The 21645-nt window shown below is 35.2% G+C and overlaps 1 protein-coding gene across 4 annotated transcripts in view; it reads right to left on the reverse strand.

The window, feature by feature from the left end:
* LOC124408098 (multidrug resistance protein homolog 49-like) overlaps nt 1-21645 on the reverse strand; it is a 60136-nt gene that overhangs the window by 35435 nt on the left and 3056 nt on the right. Inside the window, exon 1 of one of the 4 annotated variants that reach the window (XM_046884810.1) lies at nt 1278-1433. The exons of 2 other annotated variants lie outside the window; for them this stretch is intronic. The gene's annotated coding sequence lies outside the window, so the exon portion shown is untranslated. Of the gene's footprint in view, nt 1-1277; nt 1434-21645 lie in introns of those variants that run through there. One more of the 4 variants, XM_046884837.1, reaches the window with a different exon arrangement.

Raw genomic sequence — 21645 nt, forward strand, 5'->3', positions numbered from 1 at the left:
ATGCAAATAACGTAACTCTGACAAAAAAACTATTCAAAATTTGCTTTGTCACTGCGATACTATTCTTTCACAATCTTTTCTCAACTGATCATCCTCTTTTTCATTGCATTATATCTAATACTAGCTTCAAATGCGATACCAAAAGTTTCGTGGTTTAGGAGTTATAAATTCATATTTTCACGAGACTAGAACAGGTATTTCGTAGCAATATTTTTAGGCCACATTTTTTCGTAATTAATACAGTAGTTCAGTAATCTACTAATTCTGTTAATTAGAATAATTACCAGTATATTAGAACTGGAAGCAATCAAACTGCACGGATTTCTGTGGGGCACATTGAAAATTTTTAGAAATGGATATTGCATCAATTCAATTCCGTTACGTTAATGAAAAAAAATTGGAGTGCAAACTTTCAAACACAGAAATACTTTCAAAATTATTGCAACGACCCCATCAGGAATGACAGTTTGTACTCTCATAGCTTCGACAGTCGCTTTCATGAATCGATTGCATTTTTTTTTTTTTTTTTTTTTCGAGAGAGTCATCGAGAGTTTTATTTTTCCTCACATCCACCTAATAAAAAACTAAGATTTCATGGAAACTTTTGTCAGCAGTCGTAGTGGAACTACTTGTAAAAAAATATTCTTTCTATAAAAGAGGCCTGAAGCAATCGGTTTCAAATTAATATTGCAATCGGAGTGCAAATTAACGCTATAAGAGCCACCCCCCCCCCCCCCCCCCCCCTCTTCGAGTTTCGATCCCTCCACCCCTCCTCACTTCCCGACAGAGGTTGCGATCCGAGCGCCATTTTGGTCTACCGTCAATGACCTTGACCCCATACGGACTGCGACGTGAGTTGACCTGGGTGATGTCGCGTAGGATACGATCTGATCGACTTCCGAGGATGAAAATTAAACCTGATAATTCATAACGTAGATCGTGTACAGTGTACACCCATCACCTTCGCTCGATGATTTCTTCTCCTTTGTGGGCACGGATGTATATTTATATACGCATACACTATACTCCTCTGCAAAAAACGCACGGCTGAAAGGGGCTTTTATATTTTCGCGTACCGTAGAGCTTTGCGGCGCTCGACCGACTGACGCCACGACGTCCCGACGTCCAGACTCTTACGCAACAACCCTTTTCCCCTCTTCAGCTAAGAACGACGCATTGCGTCCACGAGGAGACCGTCCATCCATCCATCCATCCCCAGATCTGAATCCGGTGGGATCTGGACCAGATACGATCACGTCGCATCAGACGATATTTACCTTTAGTCACGTGTCGAAGACGTCGCGATTCGTTAACGGCCGGCCGACGAAGATACGCGAACTCGACGTGAGACTATAGCATTCAGACTCGACGAGGTGAGAGGGAGTTGATGTGTATTTTTGAAACACCGGCTAGACTTCCGAGTGCAGACAAATTGTTCCCCTCGACTAGGGAAGAGTGACGCCAAAGACGTTATGGCGACCCCCACGTCGCGCGGTGTCTAGAGCGCAAGCTTGGCTCGGTGCATTTGGGTTATGTTTAGCTCCTTGCACAGTGCGATCAATCTGCGAATCCATTTAGTGAGTATTATAGGTATGCAATGATGAGTGTGGGCACCGTGCAGACGCGCAATTAATTTCTTCGTAAGAGACGTTTTACGGTGACGCAATGGTCTTATTGTTGGCTGGTAACCACGACGTCGGGGTGGGGGTTGAAGTTCTGGGTTTGAACGGTTTTGAAAGTACCTAATTTCGAATTTTTTTGGTGGTGAAACTTGAAGTAAGGAAATCAAACTTTGAAGATACAAGGAAGTTTTGAATGGTCGGAAAGTCGATGACTCAAAGTTCTAATCCAAAAATATTCCAAAAATATCCCGGAAATTCACGGAACTAAAAATTTTTGATCACTCGGAATTTCGGTGTTTTAGATTTGAAAATTTTTTTATACTCGTACTTTCGGAACTTTGAGTCGGCGGAGTTATGTCCTTTCGGAATTTCACCCTTTTGGAACTTTGAACTTTCGGAACTCTGAGCATCGGGTTTTGGACCATCCGAAACTTTGATGTTTTGTCAAAGTTTGATTTTTATACCTTAAGGTTCGTTATCAAAAAATTCGGAGTTTGGCGCTTTCGAAACTTGTCTAATTCGGAATTTCTTATAAAATCGGTATTTTTTATAGATCAATCAACAAGTAGACAGAGTTGAATCAAATTTTGGCGAAGCACTCTATACAGTGGCACGATGGAAAGTTTGTAATAAAGAAAGAAAGAATGTTGGCGAAAAAAGGATTTGCTAAATTATGTGACAGAGTTTTCTAAATTTGTATAGTAAAAAGTATAATCATATTTTCAGAGTTTCATTTGCGTGCGAAACTAGCAGCATGCAAACCATATATTGCAATTTTTTAATTTTAATATTAATTATGAATAAACAATATTCATCTCAGTCCATTATTTCCCAAGTGGATATGGCATAGGTATAATTTTTTATTTTTTTTTTTATTTTGATCTCAAGAATAATTTTCAACCGTAACTTGGTAACAAAAAATGATTAGCCAAAATCCTGTGCGATTGGTATTTGCACCACTCGAACATACAGAGGATTATAATGTACTTTGATTCAAATCTGATCTGATTTGTTTCTACTATCCTATAGTATTTTTCACTCGCACGCTAGTTTCGGTCTTGAGTATTTTGCACTCAAAGCAGAACGTTTGGCTTCAATTTATAATCTGACGTGAGTTTACGAAGTGCTAGAAATTCGGAAACTGATAGGCAAACTCAAGCGTCAGCGAACTGTGCCGATCTTTGATCTTTTGACTTATGGAAGTGACTCGATATTATAAATCGTGAACTATAAGCGATAGTAAAACTGAGTTGCGAAAGTGTTTCACTCACAGAACATTCATCGTTAGCAGACTTAACCTCCAAGGTAAATGAATTTGACTTGAAATGGATTTCATACTATACAGTTTTCTACATTCACATATATTCTAGAGTTTCTGCCTATGATGTTGAATTTTCTCGAGAATTACATCTCCTCAAACTATATTGTTAATGATGACCGATTTCGGACCACCCTGTTGCATCAGAATTAAAATTGTTTAAACAATAGTTAGTCGATAGTGCAGCGTGTAAAAATTTTCAGAAAATCAAGAATGAAAAATTAGGCAAGGGCAGAAAAAGAACAGACAAGGCAGATAAAAATCGGGTATTCATAATATCACTTGTACCCGTTTCCTTTATAACATGAGTTGTTTGTTTCGTTCAACGCAAAATCGTAACATAAAAACAATTCAGCATATACTTAAGGATCATTCAAAAAATCGTCTTATGATTTTTGACTATCATCGTTTATGTGTTAGGGTGATCTTAATTCGGGAATCAGAAAAATTTTCGTCTAGCTACCACCCAGATCTGTTTCAAATCATTGGAAAAAAAATTGTAAGGTGTTTAGTTACTTGTCTAGAGTACGATTCCAAAGCTAATCGGGATGGGATGAGTGAGTGAGAGGGTGAATAAATAAAGTCCAAAATTTCACGAGAGATAAGAGAGCGCTTGCTTCGGCACAAAAACCCCTCACGGTTTAGAGGGAAAAGCCGAAGTAATTCCTGTATTTATCCAACAAAAATCAGTTCGGCAGGCTACAGAGTAATAAATTAACTTGCGCGTTCCTTATTAAACAAATTAATCTAAATTCAATGATCATTCAATAATCTCAATCTACCTGCCAAGTATATACTACTCATCAACACGCCGCACTTCCGACTGTTACGTGGAAGTGGGGTAACGGGGAGCGTCCAAAATGGCTCAGGGCCGTGCAAACAGCGATCCCGACGTCTCGGGGATCCAAGCTGTTGTGTTCGGACGACAAGTGTGTCGCCGCACCGACGCTCCCCCTAGGAACGGGCACCTCAGGTCACCAAAAGGTGGACCCCGTTCCCATAACCAACCCTAAAAACGCGATCCTTAAAACTACGTGAGATGGAAAGAACTCGACACCTGACCGAGCGCGGAAAGAACGCGGTAATCGAACGCGTGGGCAGAATAGGGAGATTTAGCAGTACGTCCTACCTACTCGAGCGCTCGATTCTAAGTGAATCGCGCACGCGCGTGAAGTCGGGAGCTACGCGCGCGCCCTCTAGACTCCGTTTTCGCACAGCGCGCCGCCATGCGGCAGGGTACCCTCAACGTCGTGAAGTACCAACGAGTCCGCGAGGTTCGAGCGCGAACACAAGGTTTCAAGCCGTATACTACATGTATTTAAATACTTATGATATTTATGTGTCGCTAAGTCTACATATATTTTTCATTTAAAACTTTCGGTGCTTTGAGGCACGTATGGCATTTGACATAGTGGCTTGAAACGTTACGCAGATTTTCTTTTGCTCCAGTTGGAACAGATCTGGGAGGAGGGGGGAGGGGGGCGAGGTCAATAATAATTTCTCCAGCTCCCGAATAAGGACCACCCTTATGTAGTTCTACAGACTCCACGTTTCTACTTTGCTTCGTAAAACTAAACGATTTCACATATAGTTGGTTAGTTAAATTAAAGGTGAAAGATGTGAGAAGAGCATTTTTCCTACATTTCTCAGCGTTTTGTGCATCGTTAAAGGAGAACTTGCAGATTTCCGCAGTTCACGATAGGGAGCGAATAATCGAAAAGAAATATGAAGTGTTGAATCAAATTTGAATATGGAGAAAATAGAACTGCTGGTGCGCAAACCACTGAGTGCAGGGACCTTTGAATGTAATTAAACATTGTGTATCAAGTATTCCAAAAAGTACGTGTCAATCTTATACAGTTTCACATCGTTCAATGTTAAAATCAGAAACAGCAGCCTCAGTTGAATAACCAAGACATAATGAAGTGAGTTAATTCGTCTTCGGAAATTGCAATGAACCGGCAAAAAATTTTCCAGCGTTGTAGTGAAATAAATCTGTAGAAAGGCTCAAACAGTTCGAAGACTTAGAAAAGAAGACTGAGTGCAGTACGAATACGCAATTGTCCATTATGTAAGTGAAGAACGTGTGATTCAAAACAAATCATGGAAAAGAAACGCATCCGGAATTAGTTTGATTACCAAGCGTAGAATGAAATTGTCTGCATATTTCCAGATTTATAATGTCGAAAGTACAGAGTAAATTTCAAAGTATTCAAGTCCACGTGAATTTCACCCCAAACTGACCTACGCCTGACCCACACCATCAGCGATTTTTTTTTCATTTTTGAGTATGGTGCGGGGTGTATAAAAAAAACCATTTTTTGGAGAGTTTTAGATTTTTTCAACCGAGGGTTTGATTTTACTGTTCCCAAAAACACAAAAACCTAATATCGAATTGATACCCCTGATCAATTGGTTTTAAATATTTCTGATAAGTTTTTGGTTGAATAACGAAAATTTCAAGGCCAAGATGGAGGTAAGCAAGCTTTTGGTGTAGAAGGTGCAGGCGAAACAAATAATTAAAAAGCTTCTAAAATCTGATTGAATATAAATAAACTTAAAAAATAGAAGTTTATATTGTATTCGAAAAAATAGTTTTAGAAATATATTATCCTAAAAATAGTATCTTACTACTAGTATTGTTTGGGACATGAAGGTACATTCAATTTACTCTCGACTTTACAACGAGTCTCCCAATCACAAAATCGTAGTCAGAAGACATAGATCGAAGCAAGCGAAAAACCATTTTCTTTGATTTCAGACTGAAACAGCAACTGAAATCAACATGCGAAGCAGTTTTTTTTTGGAATATTACACGGAATCTGTATTCCAATGATGTCAATACAGAATTATAGTGATATAACGAGTGTAAAATTTTAAGTATTCGCGAATGCAAATGCGAACGTGTTTAAGTCTGGTGAATTTCTTCATCGTTAAAAGTTGACAATTGATCCAAACTAAACCGATTGTTTCTCTGATTATTTAACGACAGATTGATAACAGAAACAAATTAATTTTGAGATTAGAGTGTGATTCAAACGTGAAGAAAAATTTTTATAATAGAACTTCATTAACAAACCAATATTTTTTCTCGTATTTAACATTATTTTTATAACTTTTACAAGCAAAATAAAAAGTACTTGTAACAGTCACATTCGCAAAATATTCACACGATTTTTGCAAATGCGGATGCGAATGAGAATATGAAGAAATATGCGAATATTCGTTACATCACTAACATAATTATTGTGACGAAACACCCTACTTACAAGGTTACTGGTTAAAATCCCTCTGTGACGAAATGTGCGCGGATAAAATCTCCAGACAAAACCCCCCCGGAAAAAATTCTCACTGGACAAATATAGACCCCCTGGACCTGGACTAGACCCCCCGGATGTCAAAATTATTATGAATTGAAAAAAGACCAAAAAATATATGAATAAATAAATATATAAACAATTGTATGAACAACAATAAACGTATAATAATATTGGGAAAGGGGAATTCTGTGAAGGATGGATTTTCTGCAGGGGAGATTTTATCAGGGAAATTTTGAAAAAGGATATCGTGGATCCGAGCAACTTAAAATCGTGTGGCAAATACACGAAGGCACGAAGGGCAGGCACAAACGGGCCTATTTGTGTGCCGCAACGGTACGAAGCTTTCTCTAACCTTTCCTCTTTTCTATTGAGCGCCAGGTCGGGTATAAACTGTCTTACCTAGGATCGAACTAAACTAGAATATTTCCTGGTCAGCTAGCTCGAACACGTGGCCCGAAGTTCGTGTGACCCTGACTAAATGCACAGGAACTAAACGAGAAGTTTGTGATAACCTCAAAAGCGCGCAGAATAGATGCGAGGAAGAAACACTTGAAGTGTAACATGGAATAGTATATGCAGTGATTGTTCAGTAGTTTGTTACCTTATGGTCAAAGGTATTGTGAAGGTGATTCCACAAGTTTCTTCTTACGATTGGTTAAATTTTCGATTTTTGGCTTGCACGCCTCACGCAGACACACACACATACTAGTACATTGGCACTGGACTCTACAAGAGTTTACTTGAGCACGTAGCTTTGGCGAGTTGTTGACTGACTGACTGACTACGACTTATCCTTGCTTGCTGCCCCCCTCTTACCCCTTGTTTCTCTCTTGACCAAGGGTACGCTGACTTGAGAGAGAAACGAGAATCCAAATAACGGTTCGAGGACAATACTGTAATGGGCAGTTTGAATTTCATGCCCTCAAAGTAATTCTCGAAACTAGTATAAGAAGTTAGGCAGGTTGCCGTATTAAAGACACTACCAACGTCAACATCGGATCAGTTGCGATAAGAGGAATAGATTTGAAAAGTTCTGTTGGGAACCTACTATATTTGAAAATGTAGTTTATGCACGTAGGGGAGGGTAGGGTCCTCTGTTACACGGGGCAGCCTGTTCAACTATCCATATCTCGTTTGCCTCTCGTGGTGGAATCTTGAACTATTAAACTATCATTCGTTGTCTAAAGTCTGCCAACTTATCCTATTTTCATAGAGTGAAAGGTTGACATCGCGTAGAAAAACAATAAAATAGATTCGGGCCTTACGGAAGCTGGTTTTTTTGACTTGTATGATTTGTTTTTTATCCATTGCAGTAGAGTTTTTGTTGAAAGTCTCCTCATACGTGATTTGCCACATATAAAGGCAAGTGCGAGTAAGAGTAACATAACCTGAAAATGGATCTTCTGTCAAATAATAATTGAAAAAATTATAAACAAGCAATGGGGTACATTGACAAACTTTTATGGGGCTTATTGAGACAATCCCATGGTGCAGTGTATAAAAATGATTTCATTTTTCAGGTATGACTCATTTTACGTCTAACTCAATGATTCCGATTTTTTGAAATTTTTCAGACGCATTCCACATATGAAAAAATGGAACACGTGTTTCAGTATTTCAATCACTGTGACCAAAAACTTGACCATGATACTATTATTATTATACATTTTATGTGGACGGTTTCATTGGACGTATTTTTGTGCGTAATAAGAAATCATAATATTATAGAAAATCCGTAACTCATCGTCAAAATTAATCAAGCGGAACTTTAAAACGCAGTATAATCATACTACCAAGAATAAAAGCTCTTGTAGAATAAAATTATTGAAACTTTTTTTAATGCTCAAAAAATATATTTGCTGATTAAGAGACTTTAACTCGTTACAATACAATTCAGCGTCTGTACGACAAGAATATTCTCATTCGAGATCGTTCTCTGACTCAACTTTAAGGTCTTGTAGTACTCCTACCTTTACCGACCGAGCAAACTCATCCTTCGTTTCATAAATTAAATAAAAAAACGAACGGAAGGATTTCAAATTTCGACGGTGCATCCCTAATTTGACATTCCCGGATGAATTTTTTAAAAGTGTGCAAACACAACTTGACAGTTGGAACAGATTTACAGTTTCAAAAATCTATCTGTTGTGTAGGCCCAATTTCGATACCTTATGTGGACTTGTCAGAAAAACTCTACAATTTTTCGATTTGGTTCAGATTTAATCACTCATAATAAACTATTGTAAGACAAAAAGTTTTCACGCGGTTTCGATCAATCATGTTCCACATGACTCGAGATATTATTGACAAGTAAAAAAAAAAAAAAAAAAAAACCGTCCAAAAGTAGTGTACTTTAAAAAGTGTTCTTTTCACAATTTCAAAAAAATTCATAGTTATCGGAGAAGCGTAGGAAACAAAAGTTGCCGTGGAAATTGAAATCTGACAAATCCCGACCTAATTATCCTAATAATTTGCAATTGACCATTAATTTCAATTTAAAAAAAAACCTGTGAAAATAGTTTATTATTACTAAAATATGAACAGTTCTGAACTGTTTCTTAGATGCTATTTCATTGACGAGGTGAACTACAACGTATAAAACAGTTGGATATAAAAATTGATCGCATTTTTAGTACTTAATAACATTTTGAAATTCTATTAAGAGTAGATTTTCACGTCCTCGCAATTTCCACATTGTGACCCTTCCATCTTTTGATTCTTCTACATTTTTCCCCGCCCATTTATTCGTCTACAATATTTTATTTATTATTTTTAGAACACATTTATCTTTTTTTCTACCCTCTAACTCATGAGTGGGATCGATGACAACTCCACGGGTGTTTTGGTTCGCAAAATCGTTCTAAAAGCAATAATAGGACTCGTAAGTACGTGAATCTTCTCATTTTTTAATAAGGAAACGAATGGTGAAGAGCAAATTTAATTTCATCAAAGTTTGGTTGTAGTATTAGCGTAAGTATTAACACCATAGTGTCAACTTCTAGCCTAGAAGTACAGTTTGAAAGCCGATTGGGGTCGCTTACGACCTCATACATGTCTTCTAGGGTTAAAATAAGACAGGTAATACGAAGGGTTGGATTACAGAATAATATCGAAGCTTAAATTTTCCAATTAATGTCTGATACATTTTATCAAAAAAATCTTATGTGTGTAAAATAATTTTTTCTAAATGAGGCTAACTAAATGCAACCACGTGACCGATTCTTCCAAGAATACTTGGGTGTCGCCCCGATTGCTGAAAGCCGTTCTAATGTCGAAACTCCAACAAAGAAGTCTCGATATTTTCAATTTCTATCAATTTGTTCGGAATAAAAAAACATTGAGATTCCAAATTTCCATTATAACAACGATAATCCCAAAAAGACTCTGAGGCTTAGGCACAAGTTCTCACATGCTGCATGCATCGAAATCTTTTCCACGGGATACTATAGAAACATGCTTTCAGGGAGCCAGGTGCCTTGTATATAGACGTCACCCTGGCAGAGCGAAAGAAATGGGCGGTAAGGGGGGGGGGGGGGGGGGGGGGGGGTAAACCAAGAAGAGACGTGGCCAATCCATTCTTCAACATTGAAAATGTTTACAGGATCTAAAGTTACGAGACTTCGTTGGTAAAGTCATGGCAAATGTGCGTAGTGGGATTAGTAGTACAGAGTTATGGTAGGGTAACTAGAAGGTGGAGGTAACTAGAAGTACTTCATATGGGTTTTCAACTGAAAAAGTGTCCGTCAAAAGGTAGGAAATCGTGGTTCAACAAGTCACCAGAATGGCGCCCATAAGCAGTAAGGGAGACAATCTGATTGGCGCTTAGCAATCAGGGTTCAATCGGGTTCAATCTGATTGGTGCTTTGTGGAACTTCTGCTGCAGCAACACCATCTTAATTTCCCTTTACCTTACGGACGCTTTCTATACACGGAGATAGTCCACCTTACCTTTACACTCTATATATATATTAGGGTGGCGCAAAAAAACCTACTACTATATATATATATATATATAGAGTCTTGTTCAAGCGCTTGCGTATTGAAGCCATGGGCAGTAGGGGTGGGGGTTGCAGACAATGAATAGAGTCATGACCTAGAAGTCGTCCATAAACTACGAGCTTAAAACTTGTAAAAGTAAAAGATCATGATTAGCTAAGTTGCATTTTCAATAGATTCCATAATCAATTTATGAATGAAATCTGTAGATTTTTTTCATCTGGTGATGAAAATTTTGGTCCAAATATTTTTTATTCGCACGAATTTGCTATTTACATACAAATATATATATATATATATCGTGAATGTGATTATACTCGTTTACGACCAGAGAAATATAGACTGGGTGTTTGTTTAACTTATTGTTATTTATGGGGACTGGGATAGTCTCAACCAAACAAGCTAGATTGCGAAACCAAACTGCTGTGCAAACGAACCTTCTTGATCATTCCGGAAATTCATCTCGTACCGAAAAATATAAAACCTTCATGTTTTACGCGCCCAATAGAGTCAAGCCAAGAATTACACGTATACAAAATATTAAATGCGAAATTATTTGCTCTTAAATTTCGGTAGATTATTTTTTGTTAAAAAATAATAACAATGTTTTTCGCGCCAAGCTCGTATAGCCACATTTCTCACGTTTGTGAAAAGCCTCTAGATACCTTACATCGAGGGGTGACCCACTTCGAGATCATTGATTGATGATTTTTTTCTTAGCGATCGATTTGGAACAATTTTATTCGCACATCATGGATAATTTCTTCTTCTTCTCGTGGTCAAAGGATACGTTAAACGCAAATGAAACAGATTATAGAGCGTTAACCGGTACTTAGCAAGTAAAGATTAGACTTCATCTAACTTATTTTAACCTCAAAAAATCATAATTTCAGAGTGTTTCACCCCTCGCCTTAAACTTTATGTTTATTGTGCTCAAACCCCCGTCATAAGGCTAGTAATTAAATTTTCAATCCACATGAGAATGTTCGAGGTGGCCTAGTCAATGACGCAGGGCTTCAAGATGGTTACCTTGCATCTATTTTCAGCGCGTTTAAGTATTTCAGTGACTAGCTATTTTTGCACGCAGACGGAGCTATAACCTATCATGCACTCGCAAATCTTGCACAACTTATACGATCACTTGATCGAATATGTGAAACGATTGAGCATTCATTAAAAGATTAGCACGATCAGCAGTTTTTTCACAATGAACCGTTTACTTAATCTAATGAAAGTAGACATAAGAAGATAGATCAACGACTGAAATGTTCCTAAATCGTTTTGGATCGTGACCTTGTACATTTCTACTTTCAAAGTTAACTAAAACTTATTATCGGTAACTTTGAAATCATGAAAGTCAAGTAATTTAGGTTTCTCTAACCACTTTGGTTTACCGGGTAAATGATTGAAATTTTATAACGTATTTGATCTTTCGTTTCTGATGTCATATTGCCTGTCATACTCCGCATTTCGCAAGCATCTGTATATCACGCATTGTCAGGTTATGTTGAGTAGTCATTGCCAACATTTCAAATTGAGATGAAGTGATATAAGTCAAAATATGGTTACAAATTTCTGGTCAAATTTGGATTGAAAAATCAAAAACACTTGCTGCCAAAAAGGCGTAACATCATTTACCAAATAATTTGATTAGTATTGTTTGGCGGTGGAGGGAATTTACGGGGAAAAGAGGGCAGCCCCTTCACTCCCAGAAATACCCAACCATGATTGACTATCGTTAAAAAATGTCAAACAAAAATAAATAATTCTACGCGAACGTTAATGACTCAACAGGTCGAAACGCAGTTTACAGCCTTTTGGCAAGTTGGTGTTTGGAATTTTCATTTTACGGGGATCCAAGGTTAGAATTGTTGTTAAGCCCTTATGGTAAGACATCCACTTTATTGGGAGATGCTACGAACCATAAATATTAATCAATGATTCCGATTTTTTTCTTCAAATTTTGCAGACACATTCTAAACATGAAAAAAAAAAAAAATACGTATCTTGCAAAAAAAATTTACGACTTTTTTAAGAATATATGCGAAAATTCAAACTATTGTATCGTCGAACCCATTGATCGCATAAAAAAAACAGAAAACCGATTTTGAAGATCTTGAGTCATTCTATATAGTGATATCCTTCAAATTTGCGTTTGACGTCAATAAATTATTATTAATTTATCTATAAATTTCATTAGCATTTTTCGTCATCAACTCAGCAACTTAAAATTTTTGAAAGAATATCATCATGTTTTCATTTCGATTCTAACCGAATAGTGAAAATTTGAAAATGGAACTCAAACGGGCTCTAAATTAAAAAAAAAATCTTTAAACGGTCTCGTCGACAATATTGAATACTTTACGATACGATAAAAGTCGGAAAAAAATCAATCACAATAAAGATGATAAGGAAATTGAATATGAGTAATAATAATGCCTAAATTTATCAATAAATTGCTTAAACAAAAAATCATATGTATTTTTAAAAAATCAACGAATTTATTTAGAAATAGGAAAAAGAAATCTGACCGAAAAACTGCAAATCGAGCATCCTTCGACTACAAAATCCTGCTGATTCTTGATAACCATGATTCTCATATCACGATAAGTAGTTTGAAGTTTCATAAGACCGATGGAATTATCCTGTTGATCCTACCGCCTCGACAGGTACTTGGCCGTTTAATCGCAATCTATTTTTTCCGATCCACTCCAACCATTGAAACGAATCAGGCCCTAAGCGTAGATTGAAATATCGATAATACTTCACGTAATATTAATAAAAATGATTATAATAATAATAATGATAACGCGACTGAGTTCATAGATTCAAGAATTACTTTTGATACAGTTGATGTAGTATCACCAAGCTCAGCAAGTGATGGGGATCAAACTGATCCTGCTCATCACAAAGCATCGATATCGCTCGATGCTTTATCGTTATGTGATATCTTAAAAGCTCTTGAGAATGGTCCTGAGCCGATTATCCTCGACGTTGAATTTATAGCAGATGCGAAGCTATCAGTTATTAACTGTGAATCTACTGAAGTTCCAGAATATTCACTGAAAGTTGAACTTGAAGCGAGAATTAACTCAAATATTGAATGTAAGAAAACAAATATCTTGCTGCGAGATATTAAACCATTTCCAAAGACCAAATCTCGGAAAGGAATCAACAGAAAACGTAAGAGTGACACGATATTAACGGATTAAGAGACACCCAAGTGAAAGATACTTTATGTAATGAAATGAGAGTTGAAAAGATTTTTGAATTGATAGAAGAAAAAAAGCTGCAGAATAAGCCAAGCTGAAAGAAAATGTGCAACAAACTCAAGTTAGATGATAATTTTGTCACAAAAATTCGCGTTAAAAATTCAAAAGCCAAAGGAGTAAAGAAGGAATCTTTACCGAGCAAAGGCGGTTTGATTGCAAAAATTCTCTATAGAACCAAAGTTATGGTACAAAATGTGACTGTCCGACGAAAGAGGCCAGAACAGCTCGTCGACAGTAAAAAAATTAAGCAAAAACAATTAACTACCGACAAGGAAGGCATACAATACGAAGCCGGAATGGAGGATTAAACGTAAGTTTACAAAACAAATGAAAAAAATTCATAAGTTCTTGATTTAGCTGCGCGCGACTTCGAGCAAAATGCAGTTAATACTTTAAACGCGTTTTTCTCGAAACTACTTTTTCCGACACGATCGACACGATAACTCGTACAGTTTTTAATATTTTTTGATGCGATTTTTTACAAATATTCAAAATAGTTTTCTTTATAGTCTGTCGAGCCGGATTTTTAATATTTTGATTTAATGATTTTATAAAAATAATTAAACTGTAAAATTTATGACGTAAAACGTATATTTTTTTTTAACCTGCTATAAATTGCTAAAGGTTTCGAAATCCAAAATTCCGGCTCGACAGACTATAACTACAACTTTGTTTTACAAGAATTTCTTTCAATTTTGCAGATCGATCAACATTCACCGGAGATATGATGTCGACCGTTGAGCAACTTTTTTTTCTTACAGTTGTGGATCACGTGATTTTTTATATAGTAATTTTTGTAAGAATAAAATGAAATGAAATTTTTCATAAAGTTTAAATACCAATGAACAATGTGTAGCATTTATTTTTATTAATTTCTATTGTTATCCCTTCCAAAAATTTCTTTTCTTGTTGACAACTGCTAATACGTCGAACAGACGCAAGACCGAAAAAATTTGCTGTAGACAATCAAAGTTCGGAAAAAGAAAAAATACGATCCACAAAATGTAGAATGGCCAGAAAGCTTTCGGTCTATAAGCATGAGGAAGGATCATAAGTCCGAATCCATGAATAGCTTCAAAGAATCTAAAATAAAATTCAATCAATAAATATGAACCTTTAATTACAAAAAAAAAAATATTTGATACACGTTATTTAAATAATTATTTATAAACTTTGACACTCCGCAGTTTCCTTCATCGAGGAATGAAAACATTAAAAAGTGTAACGATTATTTGAAGACCGATTCTGAATCAGTTATTGACAATTAGAACTGTGAAAAAATGCACACGGAAACATTCGTTTAAATAAACAACAAATTAAGTCATGCAGTCCTACGCCTCGTAAATTTATCCATACATTAACTATGTATTTGAATATTTCTGTTCTCTAAAAACGCAAATAGTCGTTATAATATTTTCAAGTAAATTCGGTTCACCAATAAAGTCAAAAGTGAACTGCTTTATGTGTAGCGATACCGAGATTTAGAAAAATGCAATGCAATTTATAGACTGATTCCTTGATTATTTGGGTTCACTAAGAAGAGTTCCTACAAAATGTGTCAAGTAAGAAAGAAAGAATTAAACATTCATACGTACATTAGGTATAAAAACGATTCAATATATGTCAAATTTTTAAATTAATTATTAATTGCAAATTTATGTAGCTACAAAATATGCTTTCAATCTGCCCTGAAAAATTTTTCATTTTCTTTGTGAATTGGGCATCTATTTTTTAATCGCTAGCGATCTCAAGGTCCAGTTCTACGAATACTAGTTAAGTTATACATCATTTGAATTTACGTTAGCGTGATTATAAATTCAGCAATAAATAATTTGAACCAACGTTAGTGGAAAGAATCCAAGTAAAAGTAGTTTCATCGCGTATCTTTCAACCCTTACTTTGCCCTGAACTTGGAAGTAAATTATCCGTGTAGGTAACAAGTGACGTAAGTACTAAAGTCTGTTTGTCTCACTGTATCGTGACTCCTTGCTCAATATTGACTCCGCTGCCAAATATTTGACGCAACCATCTACCGTCGTCGCGTCGTGTTGACGCCCGATGCTTTTCTTGTCCAACGTACAAGTCTGGGACCTGGTCAAATTCAATTAAACGAGATGAACGTCAAGAAATTTCTTGATCTCCTAAAGTTGTACGAATTCCAATAGCCGCACTGTTTCGGCAAAATAGCAGATCCACGTTTCATGTGTTGTCTATCGTCTCAAAGTCTTCTATTTGTGTCAATTGTAAGAGCCTCAATCGTCGTTCTGACGTATTTTGATGAATTGCACATGTCCTTCAAATAAAGTGCATTGTATTATTGTTTTATAAATCGATATCTTTCTTATTTATCATTTATCATATCGCTTCACTATGGATCACATGGATCCACTATCATGACCCTTCTCTTTGAACAGCTACGTCGTGGGATAAGTCGATATTTTTTAATAAGAATCGAGGATAAATTTTTAATCTCTTCTTCATTCTATCCAAGTTTTTCTTCTCCCTAAAGTCATTATTCAAATGAACTTTAACACGATTTATAACTAACAAATAAGAGGATTTTCTGCATCTTCTAATCCGGATTTGGTTGGATTAGAAGATGATCAGATCAGACAATATCCCAAGTCACTTGTCAGGAGTCGTAAGTTTTGACAAGCTAGACGTATGAAATCCCTAATTTCGCAATTTTCATCTGCTTTACATTTGGAACGGCTACATGGATGAAAATTGGATGGAATGCACTGAATTTCTTATATTAAAAGTCTTTAAAGCCAGTTACATAAGCACAATGGTCGACTTTTTAGAAAATATTTTCCAAACTTTATCCGACTGTTAGTTCAAAGTTCTATTAGTTCGACTAACGAGTCATACTTCACTTTATGTAGACTTAGAACATCAAGTCATAAAAATGACATAAATTGTCTAAAAACTTGATAATTTTTCGTCCAATGTGGTGAAAAAAATTCAGCTTACAATCAGTCGTTACGGGGATTGAAAAACTGACAATCACAAAGTTTCAAGTCCCGTAACTCCGATAATTATTTGAATTTTTCAAAGTCCTTCTAACAATAATTCTTTCACCACCGAAGCTACGGAATCGCCAAATTTCGTTCAAATCCCTATAACTACGAGGCACAGATGGGGTACAATTTAAACATGAAATCGTCCATAAAGTAGAAAAAATCCTAATTTTCGTTCTAAAAATTTGCAGAAATAGCATATTAATTTGACTTCCGGTCTAGAATTCCGCCATTATATTTTACAATTACAATATTCATATTGTCAAGAAAATTGTAGCGGTTTGGTTTCGTTATGAGTTGGCGTGAAAATGACTGAACAATAACAAAAACAATGGGATTGAAACAAATGAGATTGCGCCTAGAAGTATGCAATTTAGCTTTCATCCGTGTAACACAAAACGCTAACCTGGCCGGCTGATATTGCAGTTTATATAATTACATGAAATCCTTTCTTTTCGTGAACTCACTTCCAAAATTTTTATTGACCAGAGAGAAATCTCCCGACTCCCCCCCCCCCCCCCCCCCTTTTCTCATCTTGTATCAGATTTAAACATGTCCCTGTCCTACAATTTTTCGTCTCAACATTTTTCCAAACAAGCTTAATAAAAGGAAGTATATGCATTAGGTACAGAAACTTTATGCAATAATTGAAATGTTCATATTGAGTAAAAACGTAATTTTATTTCAGTAGAAATATTTTTCTACTTGTAGCATCAAACACAAGAGCATGGTCGCGATGGAAAGTAGTAAAGATTGCAAAAAAAAGTAGCAACGATCTCTCACTACAAGAAATGTAATAGAAGGATATTGAACTGCTGAATACAGTTTGATATATCCAATAGAATCAAATCATTGTCTCCGATGGTTAAAATTTTATTCATATCGGAAAAGTTCATGGCATGGAAAACCACAATATTAGAGAATTTTTGTATCAAAGAAAAAATTAAAAAATAAAAAAAGCATTCCATTTGGTTAAATCTGCATGTATATAAGTATATAAACTGCGTATCATGCGCATGTATTACATGGACTTGACGAGATGATAACGCCTCGACGATGCGATCGATTGAACCTTACTGCTCGGTGCAGCGATCTGGTTAAATAGTTAAGTCGGTGTCATCGCTGGCCGTGATGATTACGATTAACTTCATTTGACTCTTATTATCGATCAATCATTGCACGACTCTTGAGATGGGTATCTTGGTTATAAATAGTCAATCGATCCATGCGTTGACGAGTCAATTACAATTGTTATATCGGCTAGTCAACTGGGCAAAAAATAAAGAGTGCAATTTATTTAATCGGTTTATTTACCACGAATATTTTTAGTTAAATAAAAAAAAAAATGCTATTATTGTATTTCACTTGTGGTTATATTCGCTGAGTTCAACCTTTATTAGTAATGAAACATGCTTGGGTAGATCCGAAATCTGCTTTTTAAAAAATTTTGTAGTGCAATTGAAATCAATAATAATTATACTATCTTGAACATTTTTTAATTTGCGACACTTAAATGAAAAGAATAAAAAATCCGTCGCAGAAAAAATACAGCAACTCTTGCTGTTCAAATTGATCACTAAACCGAAAGACAAAAGTCGATGATCAACTAAATCTGCAGTCACGGGTGACGAAATGAATATTAAAGTGAAACTTTTATTTATTTGTGACAATTAAAGGTCTGCAGGTCTGACAAAATAGCTAAACTTTTTAAATCAACTAGACATTTTGTAGGACCCACAGATCTTGAATTGACACAAATAAATATTCATTTCGCAGCCTGTGACTGTAAGTTTTATTGATTTAACAACTTTTTTCTCTCAATGTAACAATTCGCACGTTAAACGTTGCGCAGCAACGTTTAAAATAATGTGTGCGAAGTACCCAGCGAACTTTCCTACGAGCTTTCATGTCCTGATTTATTTCCTTCCAGGATACGGACATGAAGGAAAAAAAACAAAGAAAAAACAGGTCCTTACAAAAAGTGTAGGTGATGGTTCTCTAAGTACCGAACATAATAAATGCGCCTCGTTTTGCGGAAAACGTTCACATTTTACACAGCTTACTTACGAGTTACTGCGAAGAGTACAGCTTCGTTCAAAAAAATATTAACGTAGTCTAAAATCCATTTATTTCCTAGTCTAAAATCGATTTTCATCATTGATAAGAAAAAAAAAAAAAAAAATATGAAGAAAAAATAATGAAGTATAAGTAAATATGAAGAAAATATATAGATTCCTTGTGTCCTTCGATGCACCATTTCTCATCGTATGAATGTGTTGTAATGAAAAGAAAAAAAAAAAAAATTTCTGGCAGTCAGGATGGTTTGTTCTTGAAACCTTACGTTCAAACCATGATTCATCGAAAGGATAAAAAATTCCTTGGGACTCAAATTTTCCACCACATTTTGTTCAATGTGAACAAGATAGTGTTGAATTTTTTGAAAGTAGCTATACGGATGGTTTTAACAGTTTACCAGTTTCTTCAGAAAACTCCTTCAAAATCTATACTACCGTTATACAAATTTTCGAAGAGATTTATTTGTTTGCGGATTAACTTCACGATAGACGTAATTTATCTATTTAATTCAATTCTTAAATATATTACATTACGTAACAAGGGAATAAATTAGGAGATTATTCCCTCGGGTGGGTTTGTTCTCGCTTCCCTTGGGCAGTAATCACCCACGGGAATAATCGACTTTTATACCTTCGTAAAGTTCGTTTTCATAGATTCTTTTTCAGTAATTACATTAAATTTTTGCTGTAGTGTAAATGGCAACAAACCCGTTCAAAAAACGGTGGGATTGTTCAAGAAATCGTCTTTATCTATTAATATGCAGTGAGATGATTGTATTGCTGTTACCACTGCAGACGTGATCATTAATCCGTTACTCTAAGCTGCAGAATGTGTCCAATAAAAAGCTAGATCAAGTCTGACTAGCTTCAACTTAGGCTTGCGTTGAAAAAATTCATACCTCAACACGATCGACGTTTGCTAGAGCAATTTTGAAGAGGACTGTACCATGTACTCGGTAACTCAGGACACCGACCGGTGACAAAGTACGCTGCCGTAACTATCTACATGAGCATTTATTAGAAATTTACGACCTAAAATGTTGTCGACGTTGAGAATTTTTGGTTAGAATTCATGGCTCGATGAAATTGTTTGTTCGGCAATGAAACCTTCTGCTTATAAATTTTTTCTTGTAACCCCTTTTTCGAGTCGAATGTAGTGGAGACATATATACATATTCTGAATTGATCAGAAAGTCATTAGCATATTGACTTAGTTTGCTGCTAGCTACAGATATGGATAATTCCATGCCAAGGAATTGAACTTGTATTTTTTAAATCAGAGAAAATTTTTTTTTACGTAAATTATACGGAAAAGGAAAAGACGCTATTATCATTTATTTATTTTATTTTTTACTTTCTTTTGTCTGGATGAAGAATTTTTTTCCACAATTACAAGATATTCAATTTTATTGAAAAGTAAACCGTGATTCAACGTAACAATTATAAGACAATGAAGGAACGCCAATTTTGAATTGGGAAGAAATAAGTTTCTTGGGAAAAAGTGTAAGTTACTGAGAAAGTTAACATTTCGTATCATTATGGACAGCTGAAATGTTTTGAAGTTTTTGTTATCCAATTATGGATGAAACAAATAAAAATCATTGAAATTATAGCTTTTCTTTTTGCCGTTTTAAATAACAAAGAAAGTGACGCTTAAATTTAAGTGATTCGACATTTCTGTCTAATTCAAACGCAGCCGAGGTTGATAAAAATATGTTGTTGAATAACTTTGAATAGTTGATAACAATCCAAATTCTTAGTTTTTCCCATCACAAATTTTTATCATTACTCACTTCCCTCCATTTCAAAATTTCATTCACTTATCGTTCTATGAACAAAAAATATTTTTAACTAATAAAAGAATACGTATCTTTTAATTCCATATGTTCTCTGCGTGAAAAAAGTTTGAAATAATTTAAGGGGACATTTAGAGAAATATCAAAAAATTCCTGGGTATTTCAGTTATTTATTTATTTTTTTTTTAACCAGTAAAAGTTGATTTTTCACATCTTTTAGAGTAAATTTGTTCCATTAGATTCTCATTTAAATGTATTAGGATGATGCACAGAGTGGAATTTTAATACTGTGTAAAAAGATTAAAATTCGTTCTAACGACGTTTTGAGCAACTGTTAAAGCTAACAATGTGTCGTTAGTGTCTTTCTCAAATTTCACAATTTTAAAACCTTAGAAAAAATCTGAAACAATTCATGAGCCTTTTGTGAACCCTTAACTAAATAATAATAATTTGTCCCATTTGAAAAAAAAAAGAAAGTTTCGATAACAATTTCATGCAAAATATGGAGACAATGTTTAAAAAAATAATATCTCCCGGAATTTTTTAAATAAATTACAAAATCCAACGGCACTTTTTTACTGAAATGACACCTTTCTAGAAAAAAAATATGTGAAATTTTGACTGTTAAAATCGAACCCTTATTTTTGTTTCTGAAAAATGCTTATTTCCTGACTCCCGTATACGTTTTTAGTGAAGGAAAGAATATTCGGAATAACTTTTACACGTACGAAACGTTTTTTTTTAATGATATTCATTAAACTTTTATAAAAAAATAAATCTTACGTATAATTTTACAAAAGTATCTACTTTTTCTTTCCTTTTTTTTTATCTGAAGGTTTTCCGCATCTGATACAAAAAAAACTGTGTTTTTTTTTTTCATCCTTTGAAGACAGTTTCGTGTCACCATTTTGCTAAAAGAAAAAAAAAAAGATAAAAAAAAAAAATCGAGACCAATGTAGATACACTTTTTCTTCTTAGATGAAAATAAAAAATCATTCTTACGTACGTTACAGCTAAGTACGTCGTCGTTTGTTTCCTCCACTGATTTTCACAGCACCTTAATCACAAACGGAATGAGATACAATGCCGAAGCTCGGCTGTTAGGTTATCCCTCCCTAAACATTTTTCCCCCAAGTTCCAAATTTTTACATACAAGGGTCCACAAGAATCCATGTTGGATAATTTTGACCCGGATAAAAATGACCCATCGTTAGGGTATGAGGGTT

The sequence above is a fragment of the Diprion similis genome, chromosome 1 (genome assembly GCF_021155765.1).
Source record: "Diprion similis isolate iyDipSimi1 chromosome 1, iyDipSimi1.1, whole genome shotgun sequence".
Classification (NCBI taxonomy): Eukaryota; Metazoa; Arthropoda; class Insecta; order Hymenoptera; family Diprionidae; genus Diprion; species Diprion similis.